This window comes from Giraffa tippelskirchi, chromosome 9 (assembly GCF_054371585.1).
Source record: "Giraffa tippelskirchi isolate mGirTip1 chromosome 9, T2T-mGirTip1v1.2.pri, whole genome shotgun sequence".
Lineage (NCBI taxonomy): Eukaryota > Metazoa > Chordata > Mammalia > Artiodactyla > Giraffidae > Giraffa > Giraffa tippelskirchi.
In genome coordinates this window covers 7,719,016-7,740,348 of record NC_137283.1, presented here as the reverse complement: position 1 = coordinate 7,740,348, position 21,333 = coordinate 7,719,016, and the positions used below count along the sequence as shown (strand labels likewise).

At 39.4% G+C, this 21,333-nt stretch overlaps 1 long non-coding RNA gene across 1 annotated transcript in view; it reads right to left on the bottom strand.

The window, feature by feature from the left end:
- The window catches only part of LOC145520560 (uncharacterized), a 63,225-nt gene that overhangs the window by 1,235 nt on the left and 40,657 nt on the right, over positions 1 to 21,333 (bottom strand). Inside the window, exons 5-8 of the long non-coding RNA XR_014064583.1 lie at positions 20,179 to 20,374; positions 16,730 to 16,834; positions 13,615 to 13,744; positions 11,705 to 11,868 (exon numbers count right to left, since the gene is read on the bottom strand). This is a non-coding gene — a long non-coding RNA (uncharacterized LOC145520560). The remainder of the gene's footprint in view (positions 1 to 11,704; positions 11,869 to 13,614; positions 13,745 to 16,729; positions 16,835 to 20,178; positions 20,375 to 21,333) is intronic.

The window sequence follows — 21,333 nt, the reverse complement described above, 5'->3', positions numbered from 1 at the left end:
ACTGCAATGAAAGATCCCACATGATGCAATGAAGATCCTGCCTGCGGCAACTAAGAACCAATGCAATCAAATAAATATATGTTTAAAAAAATTTATGGGGACTTTCCTGGTGGTCTGATGTGTAAGATTCTGAGCTCCCAATGCAGGAGGCCCAGGTTTGATCCCTGGTCAGGGAACTAGATTCCACACGTCACAGCTGAGAGAGTTCACAAGCTGCAACTAAAAATCCCTTATGAGGCAGCTAAGACTCAGCACAACCAAATAAATAATTTTTTTTTAAATGTTCTCTTTGAGTCTGAATTTTAAAATATGGCTAGTCAACTCACTCATCTGGATCACTCTCGAGAGTCCTTGGGCGATCAAACCCCTCTGTAACACATTACTCTTCAGAGCAGCTTTGTCAGTTCTCCTGATTGGCCCCATTCCTGACTCTAGCTGCTTGCCCTACTACAGGGCCACCAAGCGCCTGACCCAAGGATTCAACTTTCACTCCTTGGAATTGACAACAGGATTCTACTTGCTGGGACTGGCCTTTGGGATTCCCCAGCAGAGGACTCAAACGCTACCCACGATCCTTTGCATTCCAGACAGTACTGGCAACCACTTGCTTCCCCCTTGTGCTTCTTCTTTTTTCAATTAATTGATATATTTTGATTGGAGGATAGTTACAATGTTGTGAGGATTTTTGCCATACATCAACATGAATTTGCCACAGGTATACATGTGTCCCCCCCTGTCCTGAACCCCCCCTGCCCCTTCCCTCCCCACTCTCTCCCTCTGGGTTGTCCCAGAGCACCGGCTTTGGGGGCCCTGCTTCATGCATGGAACTTGCACTGACCATCTATCGTACATATGGTAATGTATGTGTTTTGATGCTCTTCTCTCAAATCATCCCACCCTTGCCTTCTCCCACTGAGTCCAAAGTCTGTTCTTTACGTCTGTGTCTCCTTTGCTGCCCTGCATGTAGAATCGTCATTACTGTCATTCTAAATTCCATACATATGCATTAATATACAGTATTTGTGGTGTTTCTCTTTCTGACTGACTTCACTCTGTATAATAGGCTCCAGTTTCAAACAACTCATTAGAACTGACTCAGCGTTTTTATAGCTGAATAACGTTCCATTGTGTATATGCACTACAACTTCCTTATCCATTCATCCACCGATGGACATCTAGGTTGCTTCCCTGTCCTAGCTATTGTAAGTAGTGCTGCAATGGACGTTGGGGCACATGTGTCTCTTTCAATTCTGGTTTCCTTGAGGTGTGCGCCATGTGCTTCTTGTATCCCCTGAACTTTGAGATGCTCTAGGCTCTGCTCTTCAGATAAAATGCTTGCAATATTTGGGATATATTTAAAAATTATTACTTGTTTATCTGAAGTTCAAATTTAACTAGATGTCTTGTATTTTTATTTGCTAAATATGGCAACCCTAGTCCCAGAGCTCTCCCAAGGACATTTCAAGAGAAAATGCACCAGGAAAAATACATGAATATTTTTTATTTTTAATCTCTTTCCTGGTGAAGCCATTTTTCAAAGCATCACCTATGTCAGTATGTCAAGTCCTTCAGCAGCCAGGCTAATAGTCAAAAACCCAGATTTAAACACATATACAACCCTGCCCTCAAGAGAGAAGATAGTGTATAATGAATCTGGTAGCATTTTATTCCACTGGGATTCAATGTATTATTCCACTGTCACTCAATGCATTTTTTCACAACAAGCTACATTGTATGTGTATTTAACCATATAATTTTACACTAGGTTAATTTACACTGAAAAAAAACATGTTTTCTCAAATTATTTACAAAGCATGATCCTCATATAAATAGCACATGTCAAAGTTTTATTTAACTCATTAATGAAGGAACCAGAAAACAGAATAAATAGTTGAATGAAAATATGAGAACCTGGGGGGCTTCCCAGGTGGCACTAGTGGTAAAGAACCCACCTGCCATGCAGGAGACGCAAGAGACATGGGTTCCATCCCTTGGGTCGGGAAGATCCCCTGCAGAAGGGAAAGGCAACCCACTCCAGTATTCTTGCCTGGAGAATCCCATGGACAGAGGAGCCTGGTAGGCTACAGTCCATGTGATCACAAAGAGTTGGACATGACTTAGCAACCAACACTTGCCATGCACACATGAAAACCTGGGGTATAAATGTCAGTGGGAAAGGAATGCTGAGATCAAAGTGCTAAGTTAGATATGAAACCGGTTTATCTCCTACAAGGCAATAAAATCAAAGCCTTTGGATTCTCTGTCAGATAGGGGGAAAATATCATACTTTACCAGTTTTTGCAAGTTAACATCTAACTTTACAGTGTTGCGAGATATCTAGGCCCTAATCAGTTGCTAGCCGAACGAAGTTACACTTTCTGAGAGACATGATCTCAGGAGAGTTTATGAGAAAGTGCTCGAACATGGGGACTTCCTTGGTGGTCCAGTGGTTGGGACTCTTCACTTCCACTGCAGGATATGCAGGTTTGGTCCCTGGCTGGGAACCTAAGATCCCACATGCCCGGCAGCCAGGAAAAAAGGTTTCCCTAATCATGTTTTTGCCCTCTGTCCAATTTCTGGAAAATTTTTCCTGTACACCACCATACACAACGTTTATAACTATATTTGGTATGGACAAATAAAGGATAGAGACAAATGATAAGCTTGGTCCCCTTACCCTTCGTCCTGGGATGAGCCTGGGAAAGGAGATAAACATCTACTCTTCCCTCAGTTCCTCTTTGTGTCCTGGGGACTGTGGTCAATGAACGAGTCCAATGTTTAAAGTTGTGGATTTTTCAAACAGGAGGTCACCTAAATGCAAGCCAACTATTTCATGTGGTACTTGTCCAAAAAAACCCAATCTGTTCCAATACTGGAGGAAAAATTGACTAACATTGTCCAACACCGGAATCTTGTTAAGTATTTTGAAGGCTAACTTTTACTGTTTAAATTTTGGCATCTGTGCTGGATTTAGAATCTTGACAAATAACAAAAAGAGACCATTCTGTAATATTGATTTTTTAACTGTTTTTTTTTTTTTTTTTAAATACTGACATATAGATTTCAGGCAGTACAGTGAGTTTGTGGTAGACACCTATAGAGTATACATCCCTTTTTCTAATATAGTTCCTTGGCTGCTTGAAAAATTGATTGCTAATTCCTCAGAGTGGCCCCTTTCCTGGAGATTTGCTGTTGTTGTTGTTTGGTTGCTAAGTCATGTCTGACTCTACCACCCTACGGACTGAAGCAAGACAGGCTTCCCTGTCCTTCACTATCTCCTGAAGTTTGCTCAAACTCATGTCCATTGAGTTGGTGATGCAATCCAACCATTTCATCCTCTGTCGCCCCCTTCTCCTTCTGCCCTCAATATTTCCCAGCATTAGGGTCGTTCTCGATGAGGCGACTCTTCACATCAAGTGGCCAAAATACTGGAGCTTGAGCTTCAGCATCAGTCCTTCCAATGAGTGTTCAGGGCTGATTTACCTTTAGCCAATGGAAGCCCCTTCTCCTGAGAGGATACTCCCTCCTCCTGAAGTCAGCTTATAGCCAGAGACTGACTGATAAGGATACAAAAGCCTGGACTTTCTATCTCAAGGTACAGCTCACACTTCAGAGCTCCTCAAGGAGTCAGGCAGAAGCTAGACTCCAGGTAAGACACATTCTTGCTTATTTTTTTTTCTGTTACTTTTTCAAAAAGTGTTTACTTATTTATTTTATTTTTGGCTGTGTTGGATCCTCGTTGCTATGAGTGGACTTTCTCTAACTGCGGCAAGCCGGGGCTACTCTCTAGCTGTGGTACACAGGCTTCTCATTGCAGTGGCTTCTCCTGTTGTGGAGCACCGGCTCTAGGATTCATGGGCTTCAGTAGTTGCAGCTTTCAGCCTCTAGAACATGGTCTCAGTAGTTGTGGCACGGGGGCTTAATTGCCCCATGGTATGTGGGATCTTTCTGTGTGCCTGGCATTGCAAGGCAAATTCTTTTTTTTTTTTTTTTTTAATATATATTTTTATTTATTTATTTGGCTGTGTCAGGTCTTAGCTGCTGTGTGTAGAATCTTTAGTTGCGGCATATGGGACTTAGTTCCCAGACCAGGGATCAAACCCAGGCCCTCTGCACTGGGAGCGTGGAATCTTAGCCACTGGATCACGGAGGAAGGCCTGCAAGGGAGATTCTTAACCACTGGACCACCAGGGAAAGCCCTCTTGCTTAGCTTTTGATCCCTGCCCTTTCCTTGAAAGCACATACTCAAGAATTCCTATTTCCGCATCTAGGGAACATAAGTCAAGAGGATAAAGTGAAAAGTAAGGTTCCTTCCTGCATCTCTCCTCCAGGGATCCAGTTCACTCATAAGAGGTAACCAGGGTTGCCAGTGTTTTGGATAAACTAACAGAAATATAAAATAAAAATATACCTGTGTCTCCTACATTGAGATGAATTCTTTACCGTCTGAGCCACCAGGGAAGCCCATATATATCATATGTACATATAAATTAGATGTATGAAATATGCATGTTGATGGGTTTATTTTTGTTTAATACAAACAAATGGTATCATTGTCACTGTTTTGCATATTTATTTGAAAATATATGTTGAAGATGGTGCCTAACCAGTAAACAATGCTGTTTCATTTGTGGAAGCTGTTCAGTATTCCGTTGTAATTAGGAAATTGGTCCTCTAATTATGAACATGTAGATTGTTTCCATGCAGGGCTTCCCTAATGGCTAAGTGGGTAAAGAATCCATCTGCAATGCAGGAGACACAGGAGATGCAGGTTCGATCCCTGGGTGGGGAAGATCCCTTGGAGAAGGAAATGGCAACCCACTCCAGTAGTCTTGTCTGGAAAATCCCATCGACAGAGGAGCCTGGGAGGTTGTAGTCCATGGGGTCACAAAGAGTTGACAACGACTGAGGACAAGGCACATGCTGAGATTGTTTCCAAAGTCTAAGTACTAAATAAGTACATAGGGGAATGCTATAGTGAATCCTGTTTTGTGTGAAACATCATTAATTATGAATATTGTTATAGGAAAAGTTCTCATTAGAGGAATTTCTGGGTCAAAAAGTACATGTATTTTGCCAGTTATTGCTGAAGTGCTTTCCACAGAAGTTAAATCAGTTTTCACTGCCACTGAAAATATGTGGAAATGGCTGTTTGTCTAACCCTCCCCAACATGATGTGTAGCTATTTGTTTTATATTTGCCAATCTGACATGTAAAAAATGGTATCTTTTACAGTGAATGGCATTATGCATGTATTTATATATTTAAGAGCCATTGGTATTTCCTTTTCTGGGCACTCTTTATGTTCTTTTCCACTTTTATATTGGATTTTGCTATTTATTATTAATTTGTAGGCACTATATATCAGGAAAATTAACACTCTATGATGTAAATATTATTTCCAAGTTTATTAGTTATCCTTTTCCTTTCTTTATGAGGTTTCAGTGCTATGCAGAATTCTCTCTTGTTTTTTTAGATAGTTCAATATATAAATGTGTTGCTTTATTGTTCTTGATTTTTATGTGTTACTGGGCAAGTTCTTCCCTGGTTCAAATTGTTTTGAAAATTCTCCCACATTTTCTTCTGATACTTTTAAAAGTTTTCCTTTTTTTTTTTTTTTAACATTTAATCTAATACATTTGAAATTTGGGTACAAATTGAAAAGAAATAATGCAGTTCTTTTTTTTTTCAGATGAATAGCCAGTTATCTCAATATAATTTATTTTAAAAAACCTATCTCATTATTCCTGTCTAAATACTATAAAAAATAAATGTTAGACTTCATTAATGTTTTTCAGGACTTGTGGAGATAATTTGATTTTGCTTTTCCTCTAGTTAGTGGTGAATTATTGAACAATCCTTGCATTCCTGGAGTAAATACCACTTAATGAAGCTGTATCATTTTTTCTATTTTCATTTATTATTATTTTTAATTAAATAATAATAGGCTGTGCTATGCAGCATGCAGGATCTTAATTTCCCAACCAGGGATTGGACCCATGCCCCCTGCATTGGGAGTGCAGAGTCTTAACCACTGGACCCCCAGGGAAGTTCCTGTATTATTCTTTTAATGTACTCCTTAATTCTGTTTGGAGAAGGAAACGGCAACCCACTCAAGTATTCTTGCCTGGAAAATCCCACGGACAGAGGATTATATCCCATGGCGGGCTATAGTCCATGGGGTTGCAAAGAGTTGGACACGACTGAAGTGACTTAGCATGCATGCATGCATTAATTCTGTTTTGTTGTTATTCTTCAACCCTGTCATGTCCGACTCTTTGCAACCCCATGAACTGCATCACACCAGGCTTCCCTGTCCTTCACTATCTCCCTGAGTTTACTCAAACTCATGTCCAGTGAGTCAGTGATGCCATCTCACCATCTCATCCTCTGTCGTCCCCTTCTCCTCCTGCCTTCTATCTTTCCCAGCATCAGAGTCTTTTCAAATGAGTCAGTTCTTTGCATCTGGTGACCAAAGTATTGGAGCTTCAGCTTCAGCATTAGTCCTTCCAATGAATATTCAGGGTTGATTTCCTTTAGGATTGACTTCTTTGATTTTCTTGTTGTCCAAGGGATTCTCAAGAGTCTTCCCCAGCACCACAGTTCGAAAGTTTGAATTCTTTGGTGCTCAGCCTTCTTTCCAACTCTCACATCCATACATGACTACTAGAAAAATCATAGCTTGACTATATGGACCTTTGTTGGCAAAGTGAAGTCTCTGATTTTTATATAAATATTTGTAAGTTATATTAAGCTATAGTTTTAGGTTTTGGTAATATCTTTGTGGTTATATTCACTTTGTTAAACATTACGAAGTCTTTTCATTACATGCTTTAGAACACAGAAGCACAGAGTCATTATTTCTTAAGGTTTGGTAGAACTTTTCAGTGAAAATGTTTGTGCCATGGTGGTTTGGGGGAGTAGCTCTTTAATATTTCCCCCCATTTTTCTACGGCACTCAATCTGTTTATATTTTCTACCCATTCTAAGGTCAGTTTTGGCAATCCCTCGTTTGAACCAGGTTCTCAAATTTCTTTTCTAGTGATATACAAGATAGTCTCACCTTAATCTATTAAATTCTCCTGTATCTATATTTAACTTTCATATAAATTCTTATTTTATATATTTATGATTTTACTCTTAACTTCAATTAAGTTTAAAAAACAGTTTATTAATCTTGCTTTATTTTTTTTCAAAAATTGTGTTTGGGATTTATTTCTCAGATCTACCACTTTAAAAAATTGTTAATTTTACTTTTATATTTAATTCATTAATTTTTATAATGCTGAGATTATTTTCTTGTGTTTTTCTAATTTCTTGATTTGAACATTTAATTATTTTACTGTTAGTCTTGCTTTTTAAAAAATTAATGTATTAGAACTTAGTACTTTTGTATGTATCTCAGAGGTTTTCCTATATGAAATTCAGTTACAATTTCACTTTCAATTTCCTCTTTAATCCAAAACATGTTTAAAATGTTTATGATTTACTGGTATAGTCATATTAATTTCTAATTTAATTACATTAGGTAAAAATAATTTTCAAAAACTAATGTTGCCTATATCATTTCTATTTTTTGAAATTTATTAACTTCTAAAAAATCATATTTTGTGAATATTCTTGGTCACATAAAAAGATGTATCTTTTTTTTTTTTTAAAAAAGATGTATCTTAATATGGAGAGTATGGAGTTATATAGGGCTTCCGAGGTGGCTCAGTAGTAAAGAATCCTCTTGCCAATATAGGAGTTGGGGGTTCAATCCCTAGATTCCCTGGAGGAGAAAATGGCAACCCACTCCAATATTCTCGCCTGGGAAATGCTATGGACAGAGGAGCCTGGCAAGCTACGGTCATGGGGTTGCAAAGAGTCGGACACAACTGAGTGAGCATGCATGCACACACAGGGTTATTTTATATAAATTAGAGCCTTAATATATTGGAATCCTTGGTGGAAAGACACAGGAAAAAAATATCATTTTAAAAGGTGGTTTTAATACTCCTTCATTGTAGAGAGTATTGTGGGAACACTGTTCCTAGGGTCTTAGGGAAAGAGAAAATATTGTTTTAAAAGTTATAGCTGTAATTTTTGTCTTTTGCTTTGTAGGTTGTAAAAGCTGTAAAGAGTCTTTTAAGAGCTGTTAGCTGATACAAAAAAATAAGATTTTGCAGCATGGCTGATTTAGGAGTAGTAAAGATTGACATAGAGGTTTTTTTCTGTTTTTGGCCGTGCTTGGTCTTCATTGCAACACCTGGTCTTTCTCTAGTTGTAGCACCCAGGCTTGGTTGCTCCACAGAATGTGGAACCTTAGTTCCCTGACCAGGGATCGAACCCATGTCGCCTGCATTGGAAGGCAGATTCTTAACCACTGGACCAGCAGGGAAGTCCCCTGATATACAGTTTCAAAGTTCCATGTTCTCTATACTAACATTCACTTATGTTAACACTTTTGGTAAACCTGCTATATGGAGTGTTTGGAGGTAAAAAAGGAGACCTTTGTGAACACTTGAGGTAGCGGAGAGCTGCAACTCCCAGGAACAATTACAATACAAGCAGTGGTGACCAGCAGAAAAAGACCTGACTTTGGTAATGAGGGTTGAGACCTTAAGGTGCCATGCAATAGAGAAATTGGGTTCAAGTGTAGGTTAATTCAGGAATGGACTTGACATACCTTCTCCTGGAGTATACTGGATAACACAAAACATTGAAAAGAGAAGCTACAGCCTGCTAACCCATGGGTTGGAACAATCTATCCAGCAGATATTTATTTCATGTCATTGTAAATAATAAAAGCGCATTGCTTTATTGAGTACTTGCTATTTGCCATCCACTGGCACTGGGCTGATAAATATACACATTAAATGAATTGTTGTGGTTCAGTCGCTAAGTTGTGTCTGATTCTTTGCAACTCTATGGACTGAAGCACACCAGGCTTTCCTGTCCTTCACTATCTCCCAGAGTTTGTTCAAACTTATGTCCATTGAGATGAGATGAGATGCCATCCAATCATCTCATCCTCGGCTGCCTCCTTCTCCTCCTGCCCTCAATCTTTCCCAGCAGCTGGGTCTTTTCCAGTGTTGGCTCTTTGTATCAGGTGGCCAAAGTATTGGAACTTTAACTTCTGCCTCAGTCCTTCCAGTGAATATTCAGGGCTGATTTCCTTTAGGATTGAGTGACTTGATCTCCTTAAAAACTTTGGATATTACATTTAAAGCAAATAAAGACAGCTTTGAAAGATGGAGCAAAGAAAACAGAATGGTTAGGGACCTCGGGACTCAAGGATTGCTGTGTATTAATTCTCTAGGTTTTGTTTTTCTCATATTCTCAACTGGGTCCTGGAGAAGCTACCAAACTAGAAATGCCTTGTCGACCAAAAAAAAAAGTCTAAGAAAAATTCATTCTTTCTAGTCAAAGGACAGGAAAGGAGCAGTCTAGAAAAACTGAAAACTTGTAGACAATAATGACCCTACTGCAGTCAAATGCCTCAGGAATAACAGGCCCCATCCCCACCCTTGTCAACAGAGGTTGAGTGGAGAGCCTAGACTTCCATCCTCATCTCGCTGGAATGAGGCACCTTCCTGCCTGGCTCTCACCACACAGGAGTGATATCAGAGAAGGTCAAGTGAGGAGCCAGGACTTGCATACTAACCATCTTGTTCAAAAGACCTCCATCCTCCGTAGTTTTATGCGGAGAACTTGGCTTCCACTCTCACTTGGCAGTGAAAGAGGGCATCCCACTCCCTCCACTGGTGTGGTGTCAGAGGAAATCTGCTGAAACTGAAGTTTTCAATAAGATGCACAGTTTCGTAACATAATAACCAAGATGTCTGGAACTAATTTAGAAAAAGAAACCCTACTCCCAGGAATCAGGAAAATCTCCACTAGAATGAGAAAAGACGGTCAAACAGATGGCAAGACCAAGATAACACAGATGTTGGAACTAGCCGGCCGGGGTTTTAGAGTCCATCATAAAAAATGCTGCAATGAAAAATTTTGAACATGCTTTAGACAAGTGAAAATATGGGAAATTTCAGCAAAGAAATTGAAACTATAAAGAAGAGCCAAAAGAAAATTTTAGAACTGAGAAATATCATAAAATATAAAAACTCTCTGGAAGGGCTCAATAGCAGACAGGAGAATAAATCAGTGAGTTTGAAGTGAGATCACTAAGACTTATCCAACTTGAACTACAGAAAGAAAATAAACTGAAAGAAAAAAAAAACTGAAGAGAACCTCAGGGATATGTGAGATCATAACGAGTCTTTCCAGAGATGGGAAGGAGTGTGAGAATGAAAAAGAGCTCAACAAAATAGTGGCTGAAAGTGTTCTGAACTTGGCAGAAGATATTAACCCATAGATTCAAGAAGCTGTTGAATCCCAAACAGGGTAAGCCCAAAGAAATACATGCCAAGATTGATCCTAACCAACTTCTGAAAGCTAAAGACAGAAGAAAAAAAAAAAAAAGAGAGAGAGAGAGAAGTGATGCCTATAAGTAAGTAGAGTAAAAACAATTTGAGTGATGTCAGATTTCTCATCAGAAATCATGGAGGCCAAAAGGAAGTGACTCAACATTTCTGAAGCATTAAAAGAAAAGAACTGTGAATCCAGAATTCTACATTCAGTGTAAGCATTCTTCAGGCAGAAGGGGATATCAAGACATTCTCATGGAGAAAAACTAAAAGAATTTGTCACCCTCAGACTAAACCTGAAAAGATAGTTAATGGAAATTCTTTAAACAGAGGAAACTTACAAAAGGAGATAGGAAGTGTTCTTTTTTTGTTTGTTTGTTTTGTTTTGTTTTTTGGCTGCACTGAGTGGCGTGTGGGATTTTAGTTCCCAGACCAGGGATAGAACCTATGCCCCCTGCGTTAGAAGCTGAGCCTTAACCACTGGGCCTCCGGGAAGTCCATGAAACTTATAAAAGGAGGAATCTTGTAACTTGAGGAAGGAAGAAGGAAGGACAATGAATAGAGTAAAAATACTGATAAAAACAATTGACTTTTCTTCTTGAGTTTTTAAAATTATGTTTGTTTGTTGAAGCAAAAATGATAATATTGTCTGATGTACCTCAATATGTGGAGAGGAAACATTTAAGACAATTATAAATGGGGAGAGATAAGGAGAAGAATAAGGTTTCCATGCTTCACTCAAACTGGTAAAATGTCAACACCAAAAACTCCCTTAAAATTAAAAGAATGTAGAAAATTAAAAATAAGTGATAAATTTCACCACCAGTTTTATAGCATCATTAAAAAAAAAAATGTAAACCAAAGAGCTCCTTTCTAAATGGAGATGTGAAAGCCTCTACTTTTGCTAGAGTGCTCAGTATGATGAAGGTAAAATTTGTCTGTGCTGCTGTAGGTGGAGAGATGATATATTTACTTTATAAAAATGGCTGTGTTCTGTATCTAAAGAGCAGCATGCATATGTACAAGCATGTGTGTGTGGTGTGTATGTGTGTCCATGTTCGAACTTCTGGCTCAACCTGTTTTTTTTTTTAAGTCTTTATTGAATTTGTTACAATATTGCTTCTGCTTTATGTTTCCCTGTTTTGGTGACCAGGCCTATGGGATCTTAGTTCTCCCACCAGGAATCAAACCTGCACCCCCTGCATTAGAAGGCAAAGTTTTAACCACTGCACCGCCAGGGAAGTCCCTCAACCCGTTTTTGTGACCGGCTTTATGAGACTTTAGTGCTACTTCAGGACCTGGTTGACAATACGCAGCGAGCACTTGCAGACAAGTCATTCTTCCCTCTTTGACGTGACAACCACAAGCCTCTGGAAGTTCAGGGGTGCAGGAGGGGATCCAGGAGATCAGCACTGCTCCTTGACTCTGGATGCTTCTTAAAGACTCCAGACAGCCAGGGAAGCTGATCAGACAGGAGCAAAAGGAGAGTCATTTTGTCACCAGCAGTGAGACAATACCTGGGGAACTCTGAGAAAAGACAGGGCAAATAGGAGCAGAGACTGGGTACCTCAGTGGGAGGGAGGGGCTCAAAATCTTTGTAACTGGCTCAGCAGCAAAGTATCCGCCTGCCAATGCAGGAGAGTTCAATCTCCAGATCCCCTGGAGAAGGAAATGGCAACCACTCCAGTATCCTTGCCTGGGAAATCCCACGGACAGAGGAGCCTGGCGGGCTGCAGTCCATGGGGTCGCGAAAGAGTCGGACATGACTTGCGACTAAACAACAACTAAGATCCTTAAGAAAATATGGCTTCATTTTATTCTTAACTTCAGTGTAACTTTGACAGATAGGCTATAGTTGCATTCTCAGAGATCTTAAGCTGTCACTCATTCTCCAGGTCCAGAAAGCTAAACCACTTTTGATGAGAGATCATTTCTAAAAATTCTGAAAAGACATGGTTATTTATTTATTTTTATTGTCTATTATTTATTTTGGCTGCACTGGGTCTTCATTGTAGCGTGTGGGCTTCTCTGGTTGCAGCACACAGACTTGCGGATGTGGGATCTTAGTTCCCCAACCAGGGATCAAACTCAGGCCCCCTGCACTGGGAGCATGGAGTCTTAGTCACTGGACCACCAGGGCAGTCCCTCAAAAGAAATGCTTAGACTTCCTCATTACTTCTATTCATTGTCTGAAAGATTTTACTATTTGAAAATCGATCCTAGTTGCAAACCATTCTCTCCCAATATGGGGTTAAATTTTAGTTTCCTGTATTTTGTTTTCATTTGAGTTGGAAGACTCTTGACCTTCATATTTATTTTAAAAAGTAATATTTTAGAGGGTGCCATTAAATCATGATCGCATTAGTTGGCATTCTTCTGGTTGTGAGTAACAGAAACCCAACTCAAGTTAGCTCAAACAGTAAAGGATTGCGTCTACTTTCAGCCGTAGCTGGATTAGGGGCTCAAACACTGTGTACAGGGGCTCATGTTTTTCTCCTACAATCAAAGGTTATATCTGTATCTCATGAGACTTCCCCAGTGGTCCAGTGGTTCAGAAGCCACCTTCCAATGCAGCGGATGCAGGTTTGATCCCTGATTGGGGAACTAGATCCCACATGTCATGGAGCAACTAAGCCCGCGTGTCACAACTAATGAGCCCATGTGCTCTGGAGTCGTCGTGCAGCAGTTAAAGAACCCCAAGAGCTGCAATGAAAGATCCTGCGAGCTGCAACTAAGACCTGACACAGCCAAATAAATAAATAAACAAATAAAAAGCTAATTCAAAAAAATTTATATAAAAAAGCAGTATCTATATCTCAGAGAAATCTCTCCAACGAGCTGACAAAAGAAGTCTTAATTGAAAACTGCATTTGGTCTACATTAGTTCAGGTAACTGTTCGTCTAAATCAATTAACGTTCCTAGGGAAATGAATGACCAGACTTGGTCACCTATAGGGGAGTGGACCCTGACAATCTCACCAGACCCATTTGATAGGACTTCCCCACAGGAAAGAAGCAGTCTGGTATCAGAGTACGAGGAGAGGAATGCAAATTACACCCCAAATGATAGATGCCCAACAGCTGTCTACCTATTGTGCTTGGAAATATGAGTACAGAAGTAATAAAACACAGAGACTACCCTCAAGGGGCTCATTTCCCGCAGTTTTCTTCCTTTTCTTTCCTTTAACAATTTAGTAAATGGCTTTACCTCATTTGTTAGGTGCTATTTCAGACTGGAGCCTTCTGATTTCTATCTGAAAGGTCTTTGAGATATGGGAGTTTCTGTTTCAGATTTATACTAAAGAAAAATTCCTGATCATCCTGGGACTTTCCATTCACTGTGAGAACAAAAACATTTAAAATGAAAACCATTATTTATCTAATGTGTTGTAAGGAAAATATAACTGGTAAAACCAGAGACTCCTTTTATTAAAAAGAAGTAATGCATGATTAAAGCAGTGCTGAGGAAAAGAATTCCAATCTAGATTCACCAATCATGACATGGGTGTTCCTCTGACATGTCCACACATGTGATGGGCATACCTTACATGTGTACATCATTCATGCTCACTCCACCCATCTCAGGAACCTGTAGAGTCAAGGTCTTTTTCAGATACTATTAAGACTTGGATTACACTTGGATGAAGGGGTGAGGAGGGAGAGGGCATATACAAAACTGCAAATGCCAAGACATATTATCTAATTTATTACCTCCTTCATTTTTAAGAGTCTCCATTTATAACATGAGCAATCAATGCTTGTACTGAAAAGAAAAGAACCTGAAACATTGATTGGTCTATTCTCTTGCTTCAGGAACAGATCTGTACCTGATTTAACTATGAAGTTAATCCTCGGGCAGTAACATTCCAGGTACCTTCTGTAATTCATTGCATTGAAGCCCATCCCTAGGACCCAACCCAGAACTTGGTTGGGCTGGGAACAAAATGAGGCATAAACGAATGGGAGTATTCATGAGTGATAGAGAGAAATAGACCAAGAAAAGTATAAAAAAAAAGTTTCTGAAATGAAAACAGGATTCTTTAAAAAGTTACGTGATGTGATTTTCAGGTAAACATGATGGATGAACCACATCTATTTCTCTGCTCCATCCAGAAACCACACCAAAATGACTAGAGTTCAACTTTTTTATTGCATCATTTGAAAAAAAGTGAAGTATAGTTAATGTACAATGTTGTCTTAGTTTCAAGTGTACAGCAAAGTGACTCAGTTGTATGTGTGTATATGTGTGTGTGTATGCGTGTATATATTTCCGTAAGGACTTATAAAACCCACATGAACTTTTTGGCCAACCCAAAATATATATATCAGTTCAGTCGCTCAGTCGTGTCTGACTCTTTGCGACCCCATGGACTGCAGCATGCCAGGCCTCCCTGTCCGTCACCAACTCCCGTAGTTTACTGAAACTCATGTCCGTTGAGTCGGTGATGCCATTTAACCATCTCATTCTCTGTTGTCCCCTTCTCCTCCCACCTTCAATCTTTCCCAGCATCAGGGTCTATTCAAGCGAGTCAGTTCTTCGCATAAGGTGGCCAAAGTTTCAGCTTCAGCATCAGTCCTTCCAATGAATATTCAGGACTGATTTCCTTTAGGATGGACTGATTGGATCTCCTTGCAGTCCAAGGGACTCTCAAGAGTCTTCTCCAACACCACAGTTCAAAAGCATCCATTCTTCAGCACTCAGCTTTCTTTATGGTCCAACTTTCACATCCACACATGACTACTGGAAAAACCATAGCTTTGACTAGATGGACTTTTGTCAGCAAGGTAATGTCTCTGCTTTTTAATATGCTATCTAGGCTGGTCATAATTTTTCTTCCAAGGAGCAAGCATCTTTTATTTACATGGCTGCAGTCATCATCTGCAGTGATTTTGGAGCCCAAAAAGATCAAGTCTGTCACTGTTTCCACTGTTTCACCATCTATTTGCCATGAAGTGATGGGACCAGATGCCATGATCTTAGTTTTCTGAATGTTGAGCTTTAAGCCAACTTTTTCACTCTCTTCTTTCACTTTCATCAAGAGGCTCTTTAGTTCTTCTTCGCTTTCTGCCATAAGGGTGGTATATATTCTTTTTTCAGATCCTTTTCCATGCGAGGTTATTACAAGACATTGAGTATAGCTCCTTGTGCTATACAGTATGTCTTTGTTGTTTAACTATGTCATACGTAGTAGTTTGTGTCTGCTAATCCCAACTCCTAATTTATCCCTCCCTCACCACCCTTTCCTCTTTGGTAGCCATAAGTTTGTTTTCTATGTCTTTGGGTCTCTTTTTGTTTTGTAAATAAGTTCATGTGTATCATTTTTTTTTATTCCATGTCTAATATGACATTTGTCCTTCTTTGAGTTGAATTTTTAACAGGTTTATTGAGGTACGTTTGACATACAATTAACTACAGTTGACCCTCTGTATCCACAAGTTCTGAGTCCATGGGTTCCACATCCACAGAGTCAACCAACATGAAAGTATTCAGAAAAAATTTTCTTCTCCAGAAAGTTCCAAAAAGCAAAACTTACTTTATTGCACTGGCTAGCATCTCCAGTGATATGCTGAGTAAAAGTGACAGTAAAAATATTTGTTTTGTTCCTGATCTCAGGGGAGAAAGCATTCAATAATTTTGCCATTAAACATTATATATAATTAAATATTTTATTAGCTGTAGGTTTTATCAAGTTGAACAAGTTCTCTTTTCTTTCTACTTAACTCACAACTAGATCCTCTAAAAAGTTATATGGTTGGATTTCTAGCTGACCATGCTAGATTGAGTACATACATTCATCTGCTCCTTCCCAAATCCTCACCAAAATTATCATATATGATTTTTTAAAAAAGATACAGACTCATAAGAATAAAAAACAAAAGCCAAAATATTGACAACCAAAAAACCAGACTTAACAGCACTGAAAAAGCTGAAAGCCTACTTACTTTTCAGTTGTGGAGGGAGCAATTTAGAACAAACTTAATCGAAGGGCAAAACCCTCTGAAAAGACTTGAACTCAGAATAAGAAGGCGGTGGCAACCCACTCCAGTACTCTTGCCTGGAAAATCCCATGGACGGAGGAGCCTGGTAGGCTGCAGTCCATGGGGTTGCGGGGAGTCGGACGTGACTGAGCAACTTCACTTTCACTTTTCACTTTCATGCATTGGAGAAGGAAATGGCAACCCACTCCAGTGTTCTTGCCTGGAGAATCCCAGGGATGGGGGAGCCTGGTGGGCTGCCGTCTGTGGAGTCGCACAGAGTCAGACACGACTGAAGTGACTTAGCAGCACCAGCAGCAGAATAAGTAAGAAATAAGTACTGGGACTTCCCTGGTGGTTGAGTAGTTAAGACTTCACCTTCCAATGCAGGGGATGCAGATTCACTCCTTGGTGGGGGAGCTCAGATTCCACATACCTCACAACCAAAAAACCTAAACAAAAAACAGAAACAATAATGTAACAAATTTAATAAAGACTTTAAAAATGGTCCACTTAAAAAATTTTTTCAAAAAATAAATAAAAAGAAGACTTTAAAAAAAGGAGAACCCAGGGTTTCCCTAGTGGCTCAGTGATAAACAATCTGCCTGCCAATGCAGGAGACGCAGGTTCAACCCCTGATCCAGGAAGATCCCATGTGCCATGGAGTAACAAAGCCCCTGCACCACAACTACTGTGCCTGTGCTCTAGAGCCTGTGACCACAACTACTGAGCCTAGAGCCCCTGGACTGCAACAAGAGATGCCACCATAATGAGAAGTCCACACACCGCAACTAGAGAATAGCCCCCAATCATCACTGCATCTAGAGCAAAGCTCACGCAGCAACAAAGACCCAGCACAGCCAAAAATAAATAAATATAATTATATATGTATATAAGAAGGACCAAGTACTTCCAAAGGTAGGATGAGAGTGTGGGAGGATTGGTTGATTATATGAATAAGGAGCAGTTAAAACAACGGTTAAGAAACAGAAAGTTCCTTTCCCCACCTGGTGCCACCAGAAGGCTATCCTTCCTCCACAATAGCATAACACTGGAGGCTTAGATAGTGAAAAAATTGAACCAAAGAGGATATGAGGCAGAGCTGAGGGCAGGGGTAAAGTGCCATAGTGAGAAGAGGGGGAATTAGTTATAGTCTAGATACTGAATGGGATCAGCAGCATCCTTTCCCAGCTGTTTTGTGAAAACCAGGCTTATGCAGCTATATTAATTCCTCGGGCTGTTGTAGCAAAGCACTGCAAACTAGCCGGTTTAAAACAACATCTCTGGTGGCTCAGATGGTAAAGAATCTGCCTGCAACGTAAGAGACTTGGGTTTGACCCCTGGGTCGGGAAGATCCCCTGGAGAAGGGAATGGCTACCACTCCAGTATTCTTGTCTGGAAAATCCTGTGGACAGAGGAGCCTGGTGGACTACAGTCCAAGGGGTCACAAAGAGTCGGACATGACTGAGTCACTAACACTTTCACTTTCACTTTATTGTCTAACCGTTAGGGAACTAGAAGTTGGAAATCAAGGTGTTGGCAGGGTCATGCTCTCTCCAAAGCTCCCAGGATTCTTCCTTGTCTCTTCTCGCTTCTGATAACCCGAGGTATTCCTTGGTACGCAGATATGTCCCTGCAGTCTCTGCCTCCATCCTCACATGGTGGTTCTTTCCCTGTGTGTCTGCGTGTCTCTCTCTCTTCTTATACGGACACCATCATATTGGATTAAGGGCTCACCCTACACCAATATGACCTCAACTTAAATGAATTACAACCCTATTTCCAAATAAGGTCACATTCTGAGGTACTGGAGGTAAGGACCGCAACATATCTTTTTGGGGAACACAATTAAACCCATAACTGCATTCTAGGTAGGAGGTTGAAGGATTACTCTCTGAGAAAACTGACCTAGTCAAGAGGAACAAAGCTAAAGATCCTGGCATTTGGTGAAGTATGAATCAAACATCCTTGTTCTTGCCTGATCACCCCCTAGTGATCTGATCCATATATATTTTTGTTATCTTCCTACTAAATAAACATTTAAGGACACATTCTATAGTGAAAGACAGAGATGAAAAAAAGGAAGTTCAGGTAAATAGAATATGCAGGAAACAGGAAAAAATCTGTAAGAACCTTTAGAGAGATAACAGAAGTTACATCTATGACACAAGAACAGATTTCTTCAAAGTACAGTAAGAGATTTAGAAAGAGTTCTTGGAAATAAAAATATAACAACCAATATTTTAAAATTCAGTAGATAGTTTGGAAAATGAAATAGAGAAATTCTCCTAGAAAGTAGGATCAAAATAAAAGATATTTGAAATAAAAGGAAAAAAGCATATGAAAATCAGTGAGTGCAACTAATCCAGAGAGTCTAATATCTAACAAATAGTTCCGGAAAGAAAGAACAGAGCAATAAAGGTGACAAATTTTTCAAAGAAATAAGTTAAGTTTTATCTTTGATGCTCTCTGCTGTGTTGTTCCATATCCCTAAGTCATTACATCAGTCACTGAGAGATGGTTATTGGAAGCTTACAGTTAGTAATGAAAATAAAACAGAGGCAATATTGTAACAAATTCAATAAAGGCTGTAAAATTAGTAACCTAAATACAACCACTAAGAATAACTTAGCTGTTCTAGGCACTTACCAACATCACTTGTCTGACCTAGGCATAAATTTAAGCTTTTAAAATGAGCAGTAACTGGAAATTTCAGAGCACCAAGGTACTAATAAACTAGTCGGATATTCTGCTACTCCTTTTTCTCCATGGCAGTGTATCTCAACCTTGTCTACACATTAGAATCACTAGCAAAGCTTTTAAAATTCCAAACCCCAGCCACACCTCAAACCATATAAATCAGAATCTCTTTAAGTGTGATCCAGTTGTTGTATTGTTAAGACTCTGCCAAGGTTGGGAACCATTGCTCTATAAAAATTATAATGTCCAGCATTCACATAATACCACATTGGTTTCAGTCTTTTTAAAATAATCTCAGCTTTCTGCTTTTAAGATGTACAAGCAAAATTTGATCCTCTACCTTTTTTTAGAGATGGTGTTAGGGAAAGGGAGATTTTTCTCTCTCAGCAAGTCACCTGCTTCAAAGAAATGGCTGCTCCAACCCCATATAAAACCTCTCTTTAAGACAATAAAGATGGGCAGGGATATCTAATCATAATTCTTTTACCCATGTGAGCTATGTTCTATAAACAAGTCTCTTTCTGTTCTTTAACTGCAATATTAAACAAAAAGTTAGTTTCACGTGCACAGCAAAGTAATTCAGTTATACATGTACCTATTCTTTTTTCAAATTTGTTTCCCATTTAGATTGTTATACAATATTGAGCAGAGTTCCCTGTGCTCTATAGTTAATCCCTGTTGGTTGTCCATTTTATTTATTAAAAGGTTTTTTGATGTGGACCATTTTTTAAGTCTTTATTGAATTTGTTACAATATTGCCTCTGTTTTTATGTTTTGGTTTTTTAGCTTCGAGGCATGTGGGGTCTTAGCTTCTTGACCAGACCAGGGATCAAACCTGGACCCCCTGCATTGACAGTGCAGAGTCTTAACCACTGGATTACCAGGGAAGTCCTGGATATTTATTTTAAATAGAGCAGTGTGTACATGTCAATTCCAAACTCCCTAACTGCCCCTCCCCCACCCCTCCCCTGGTAACCGTAAGTTCATTCCTCTCAGTCTATGAGTTTATTTCATAAATAAGTTCTTTTGTATCATTTTTTTTTTTAGATTCCCCATATAAGTGATGTCATGTGATATTTGTGTTTATCTGACTTACTTCACTTAGTATGACAATCTCTAGGTCCATCCGTGTTGCTGTAAATGGCATTATTTTATCTTTTTTAATGGCTGAGTAATATTCCATTGTGTATATGTACTATATCTTCTTTATCCATTTCTGTCGATGGAAATTTAGGTTGCTTCCATATCTTGGCTATTGTAAACAGTGTTGCAATGAACATTGGGAGTTAGCACTTAAGAAAAAAAGAACAGTTTTAATGAGATGTAATTTACATACTGTAAAAGTGACCTATTTAAAGTGTACAGTTCAGTGGTTTGGGGTATATTTGCAGAGTTGTCATCACTACTAACTAATTTCAGAGCAATGTAGCTAATGGGTCTTGTTACAAACATAGGGGAAGAGACCAAGCCTAGAAAAACATCATTCAAAGTTGCAGTTTGAGTAACAAAACAGGAGTAAATCAAATTATCATCAAGAAGCAAGGATATCCACACAACAAAGTTCATGTCAAACATTAGGCTTGGAGAGCTAGCAGAATGAACTGTTGGCACATTTATTTTATTAAATGACACTGTCGGACATAGAAAATAAATTGCCATCATGTATGCATTCTCATAGAAATTTGGCTCTTGAGTTGGTCAAAATTATGAAAGAGCAGGAGGGAAAAGTGCTCTTGGCATATATGAGGGAAAAGTGCTCAAAGACTTCTTGTTCTGTTTATTATTGCAAACCCATGTTCCAAGAGAACATTCTGTGTTTTAAGTTTGAGGCATCTCACCTTCATCTCTGACCTCCTCTGGAGCAGGGAGGAGTGACTGGCTCCTCTCACATGCATATCAAAACGAGTCCTCTGCGATACAGTAGGTCCTTGTTGGTTTTCCATTTTAAATATAGCAGTGTGTACCTGTCCATCCCAAACTCCTTAACTATCCCTTCTCCCAGGGAACTCTGCTCAATGTTGTGTGGCAGCCTGGATGGGAGGGGAATTTGTGGGAGAATGGATACATGTGTATGTATGGCTGAGTCCCTTTGCTATCCCCCTGAAACTATCACAGCATTGTTAATCAACTATACTCCTGTACAAAATTAAAAGTTTAATTTAAAAAAAACAATCCTGAAAAGCTGTGAGAAGAGAGGGACTTCCCTGGTGGTCCAGTGGTTAAGACTCTGTGTTTCCAATGCAAAGGGCGT